This window comes from Camellia sinensis, chromosome 15, assembly GCF_055761805.1.
Source record: "Camellia sinensis isolate YWXY chromosome 15, ASM5576180v1, whole genome shotgun sequence".
NCBI classification, from domain to species: domain Eukaryota; kingdom Viridiplantae; phylum Streptophyta; class Magnoliopsida; order Ericales; family Theaceae; genus Camellia; species Camellia sinensis.
This window is the reverse complement of record NC_138975.1, coordinates 1,282,197-1,289,141: the sequence shown is the minus strand read 5'-3', so window position 1 is coordinate 1,289,141 and position 6,945 is coordinate 1,282,197.

Genomic DNA, 6,945 nt, shown 5'->3' with positions numbered 1-6,945 from the left:
CCATTTCTTGCGCATTACGGTTCGAACACTCGAACACCTATACGGATTCTTCTGCACAGTGGCAGATATGTAAATACGGGGTTTCCATACCATTTCTCACGCATTACGGTTCGAACACTCGAACACCTATACGGATTCTCCTGCACAGTGGCAGATATGTAAATACGGGGTTTCCGTACCATTTCTTGCGCATTACTGTTCGAACACTCGAACACCTATACGGATTCTCCTGCACAGTGGCAGATATGTAAATACGGGGTTTACATACCATTTCTTGCGCATTACGGTTCGAACAATCGAACACCTATACGGATTCTCCGGCACAGTGGCAGATATGTAAATACGGGGTTTCCGTACCATTTCTTGCGCATTACGGTTCGAACGCTCGAACACCTATACGGATTCTCCAGCACAGTGGCCGATATGTAAATACGGGGTTTACATACCATTTCTTGCACATTACGGTTCGAACACTCGAACACCTATGCGGATTCTCCTACACAGGGGCAGATATGTAAATACGGGGTTTCCGCACCATTTCATGCGCATTACGGTTCGAACACTCGAACACCTATACGGATTCTCCTGCACAGTGGCAGATATGTAAATACGGGGTTTCGGTACCATTTCTTGCGCATTACGGTTCGAACACTCGAACACCTATACGGATTCTCCTGCACAGTGGCAGATATGTAAATACGGGGTTTCTATACCATTTCTTGCGCATTACGGTTCGAACACTCGAACACCTATACGGATTCTCCTGCACAGTGGCAGATATGTAAATACGGGGTTTCCGTACCATTTCTTGCGCATTACGGTTCGAACACTCGAACACCTATACGGATTCTCCTGCACAGTGGCAGATATGTAAATACGGGGTTTCCGTACCATTTCTTGCGCATTACGGTTCGAACACTCGAACACCTATACGGATTCTCCTGCACAGTAGCAGATATGTAAATACGGGGTTTACGTACCATTTCTTGCGCATTACGGTTCGAACAATCGAACACCTATACGGATTCTCCGGCACAGTAGCAGATATGTAAATACGGGGTTTCCGTACCATTTCTTGTGCATTACGGTTCGAACACTCGAACTCCTATACGGATTCTCCTGCACAGTGGCAGATATGTAAATAAGGGGTTTACATACCATTTCTTGCGCATTACGGTTCGAACAATCGAACACCTATACGGATTCTCCTGCACAGTGGCAGATATGTAAATACGGGGTTTCCATACCATTTCTTGCGCATTACGGTTCGAACACTCGAACACCTATACGGATTCTCCTGCACAGTGGCAGATATGTAAATACGGGTTTACATACCATTTCTTGCGCATTACGGTTCGAACACTCGAACACCTATTCGGATTCTCCTGCACAGTGGCAGATATGTAAATACGGGGTTTCGGTACCATTTCTTGCGCATTACGATTCGAACACTCGAACACCTATACGGATTCTCCTGCACAGTGGCAGATATGTAAATACGGGGTTTCCATACCATTTCTTGCACATTACGGTTCGAACACTCGAACACCAATGCGGATTCTCCTACAAAGTGGCAGATATGTAAATACGGGGTTTCCGTACCATTTCTTGCGCATTACGGTTCGAACACTCGAACACCTATACGGATTCCCCTGCACAGTGGCAGATATGTAAATACGGGGTTTCGGTACCATTTCTTGCGCATTACGGTTCGAACACTCGAACACCTATACGGATTCTCCTGCACAGTGGCAGATATGTAAATACGGGGTTTCCATACCATTTCTTGCGCATTACGGTTCGAACACTCGAACACCTATACGGATTCTCCTGCACAGTGGCAGATATGTAAATACGGGGTTTCGGTACCATTTCTTGCGCATTACGGTTCGAACACTCGAACACCTATTCGGATTATCCATCACAGTGGCAGATATGTAAATACGGGGTTTACATACCATTTCTCACGCATTACGGTTCGAACACTCGAACACCTATACGGATTCTCCTGCACAGTGGCAGATATGTAAATACGGGGTTTCCGTACCATTTCTTGCGCATTACTGTTCGAACACTCGAACACCTATACGGATTCTCCTGCACAGTGGCAGATATGTAAATACGGGGTTTACATACCATTTCTTGCGCATTACGGTTCGAACAATCGAACACCTATACGGATTCTCCGGCACAGTAGCAGATATGTAAATACGGGGTTTCCGTACCATTTCTTGCGCATTACGGTTCGAACACTCGAACAACTATACGGATTGTCCGGCACAGTGGCAGATATATAAATACGGGGTTTCCAAACCATTTCTTGCACATTATGGTTCGAACACTCGAACACCTATGCGGATTCTCCTGCAAAGTGGCAGATATGTAAATACGGGGTTTCCGTACCATTTCTTGCGCATTACGGTTCGAACACTCGAACACCTATACGGATTTTCCTGCACAGTGGCAGATATGTAAATACGGGGTTTCGGTACCATTTCTTGCGCATTACGGTTCGAACACTCGAACACCTATACGGATTCTCCTGCACAGTGGCAGATATGTAAATACGGGGTTTCCATACCATTTCTCACGCATTACGGTTCGAACACTCGAACACCTATACGGATTCTCCTGCACAGTGGCAGATATGTAAATACGGGGTTTCGGTACCATTTCTTGCGCATTACGGTTCGAACACTCAAACACCTATACGGATTCTCCTGCACAGTGGCAGATATGTAAATACGGGGTTTCCATACCATTTCTCACGCATTACGGTTCGAACACTCGAACACCTATACGGATTCTCCTGCACAGTGGCAGATATGTAAATACGGGGTTTCCGTACCATTTCTTGCGCATTACTGTTCGAACACTCGAACACCTGTACGGATTCTCCTGCACAGTGGCAGATATGTAAATACGGGGTTTACATACCATTTCTTGCGCATTACGGTTCGAACAATCGAACACCTATACGGATTCTCCGGCACAGTGGCAGATATGTAAATACGGGGTTTCCGTACCATTTCTTGCGCATTACGGTTCGAACACTCGAACACCTATACGGATTCTCCTGCACAGTGGCAGATATGTAAATACGGGGTTTCGGTACCATTTCTTGCGCATTACGGTTCGAACACTCGAACACCTATACGGATTCTCCTGCACAGTGGCAGATATGTAAATAAGGGGTTTCTATACCATTTCTTGCGCATTACGGTTCGAACACTCGAACACCTATACGGATTCTCCTGCACAGTGGCAGATATGTAAATACGGGGTTTCCGTACCATTTCTTGCGCATTACGGTTCGAACACTCGAACACCTATACGGATTCTCCTGCACAGTGGCAGATATGTAAATACGGGGTTTCCGTACCATTTCTTGCGCATTACGGTTCGAACACTCGAACACCTATACGGATTCTCCTGCACAGTGGCAGATATGTAAATACGGGGTTTACGTACCATTTCTTGCGCATTACGGTTCGAACAATCGAACACCTATACGGATTCTCCGGCACAGTAGCAGATATGTAAATACGGGGTTTCCGTACCATTTCTTGTGCATTACGGTTCGAACACTCGAACTCCTATACGGATTCTCCTGCACAGTGGCAGATATGTAAATAAGGGGTTTACATACCATTTCTTGCGCATTACGGTTCGAACAATCGAACACCTATACGGATTCTCCTGCACAGTGGCAGATATGTAAATACGGGGTTTCCATACCATTTCTTGCGCATTACGGTTCGAACACTCGAACACCTATACGGATTCTCCTGCACAGTGGCAGATATGTAAATACGGGTTTACATACCATTTCTTGCGCATTACGGTTCGAACACTCGAACACCTATTCGGATTCTCCTGCACAGTGGCAGATATGTAAATACGGGGTTTCGGTACCATTTCTTGCGCATTACGATTCGAACACTCGAACACCTATACGGATTCTCCTGCACAGTGGCAGATATGTAAATACGGGGTTTCCATACCATTTCTTGCACATTACGGTTCGAACACTCGAACACCAATGCGGATTCTCCTACAAAGTGGCAGATATGTAAATACGGGGTTTCCGTACCATTTCTTGCGCATTACGGTTCGAACACTCGAACACCTATACGGATTCCCCTGCACAGTGGCAGATATGTAAATACGGGGTTTCGGTACCATTTCTTGCGCATTACGGTTCGAACACTCGAACACCTATACGGATTCTCCTGCACAGTGGCAGATATGTAAATACGGGGTTTCCATACCATTTCTTGCGCATTACGGTTCGAACACTCGAACACCTATACGGATTCTCCTGCACAGTGGCAGATATGTAAATACGGGGTTTCGGTACCATTTCTTGCGCATTACGGTTCGAACACTCGAACACCTATTCGGATTATCCATCACAGTGGCAGATATGTAAATACGGGGTTTACATACCATTTCTCACGCATTACGGTTCGAACACTCGAACACCTATACGGATTCTCCTGCACAGTGGCAGATATGTAAATACGGGGTTTCCGTACCATTTCTTGCGCATTACTGTTCGAACACTCGAACACCTATACGGATTCTCCTGCACAGTGGCAGATATGTAAATACGGGGTTTACATACCATTTCTTGCGCATTACGGTTCGAACAATCGAACAATTATACGGATTCTCCGGCACAGTAGCAGATATGTAAATACGGGGTTTCCGTACCATTTCTTGCGCATTACGGTTCGAACACTCGAACAACTATACGGATTGTCCGGCACAGTGGCAGATATGTAAATACGGGGTTTCCATACCATTTCTTGCACATTATGGTTCGAACACTCGAACACCTATGCGGATTATCCTGCAAAGTGGCAGATATGTAAATACGGGGTTTCCGTACCATTTCTTGCGCATTACGGTTCGAACACTCGAACACCTATACGGATTTTCCTGCACAGTGGCAGATATGTAAATACGGGGTTTCGGTACCATTTCTTGCGCATTACGGTTCGAACACTCGAACACCTATACGGATTCTCCTGCACAGTGGCAGATATGTAAATACGGGGTTTCCATACCATTTCTCACGCATTACGGTTCGAACACTCGAACACCTATACGGATTCTCCTGCACAGTGGCAGATATGTAAATACGGGGTTTCGGTACCATTTCTTGCGCATTACGGTTCGAACACTCAAACACCTATACGGATTCTCCTGCACAGTGGCAGATATGTAAATACGGGGTTTCCATACCATTTCTCACGCATTACGGTTCGAACACTCGAACACCTATACGGATTCTCCTGCACAGTGGCAGATATGTAAATACGGGGTTTCCGTACCATTTCTTGCGCATTACGGTTCGAACAATCGAACACCTATACGGATTCTCCGGCACAGTAGCAGATATGTAAATACGGGGTTTCCGTACCATTTCTTGTGCATTACGGTTCGAACACTCGAACTCCTATACGGATTCTCCTGCACAGTGGCAGATATGTAAATAAGGGGTTTACATACCATTTCTTGCGCATTACGGTTCGAACAATCGAACACCTATACGGATTCTCCTGCACAGTGGCAGATATGTAAATACGGGGTTTCCATACCATTTCTTGCGCATTACGGTTCGAACACTCGAACACCTATACGGATTCTCCTGCACAGTGGCAGATATGTAAATACGGGTTTACATACCATTTCTTGCGCATTACGGTTCGAACACTCGAACACCTATTCGGATTCTCCTGCACAGTGGCAGATATGTAAATACGGGGTTTCGGTACCATTTCTTGCGCATTACGATTCGAACACTCGAACACCTATACGGATTCTCCTGCACAGTGGCAGATATGTAAATACGGGGTTTCCATACCATTTCTTGCACATTACGGTTCGAACACTCGAACACCAATGCGGATTCTCCTACAAAGTGGCAGATATGTAAATACGGGGTTTCCGTACCATTTCTTGCGCATTACGGTTCGAACACTCGAACACCTATACGGATTCCCCTGCACAGTGGCAGATATGTAAATACGGGGTTTCGGTACCATTTCTTGCGCATTACGGTTCGAACACTCGAACACCTATACGGATTCTCCTGCACAGTGGCAGATATGTAAATACGGGGTTTCCATACCATTTCTTGCGCATTACGGTTCGAACACTCGAACACCTATACGGATTCTCCTGCACAGTGGCAGATATGTAAATACGGGGTTTCGGTACCATTTCTTGCGCATTACGGTTCGAACACTCGAACACCTATTCGGATTATCCATCACAGTGGCAGATATGTAAATACGGGGTTTACATACCATTTCTCACGCATTACGGTTCGAACACTCGAACACCTATACGGATTCTCCTGCACAGTGGCAGATATGTAAATACGGGGTTTCCGTACCATTTCTTGCGCATTACTGTTCGAACACTCGAACACCTATACGGATTCTCCTGCACAGTGGCAGATATGTAAATACGGGGTTTACATACCATTTCTTGCGCATTACGGTTCGAACAATCGAACAATTATACGGATTCTCCGGCACAGTAGCAGATATGTAAATACGGGGTTTCCGTACCATTTCTTGCGCATTACGGTTCGAACACTCGAACAACTATACGGATTGTCCGGCACAGTGGCAGATATGTAAATACGGGGTTTCCATACCATTTCTTGCACATTATGGTTCGAACACTCGAACACCTATGCGGATTATCCTGCAAAGTGGCAGATATGTAAATACGGGGTTTCCGTACCATTTCTTGCGCATTACGGTTCGAACACTCGAACACCTATACGGATTTTCCTGCACAGTGGCAGATATGTAAATACGGGGTTTCGGTACCATTTCTTGCGCATTACGGTTCGAACACTCGAACACCTATACGGATTCTCCTGCACAGTGGCAGATATGTAAATACGGGGTTTCCATACCATTT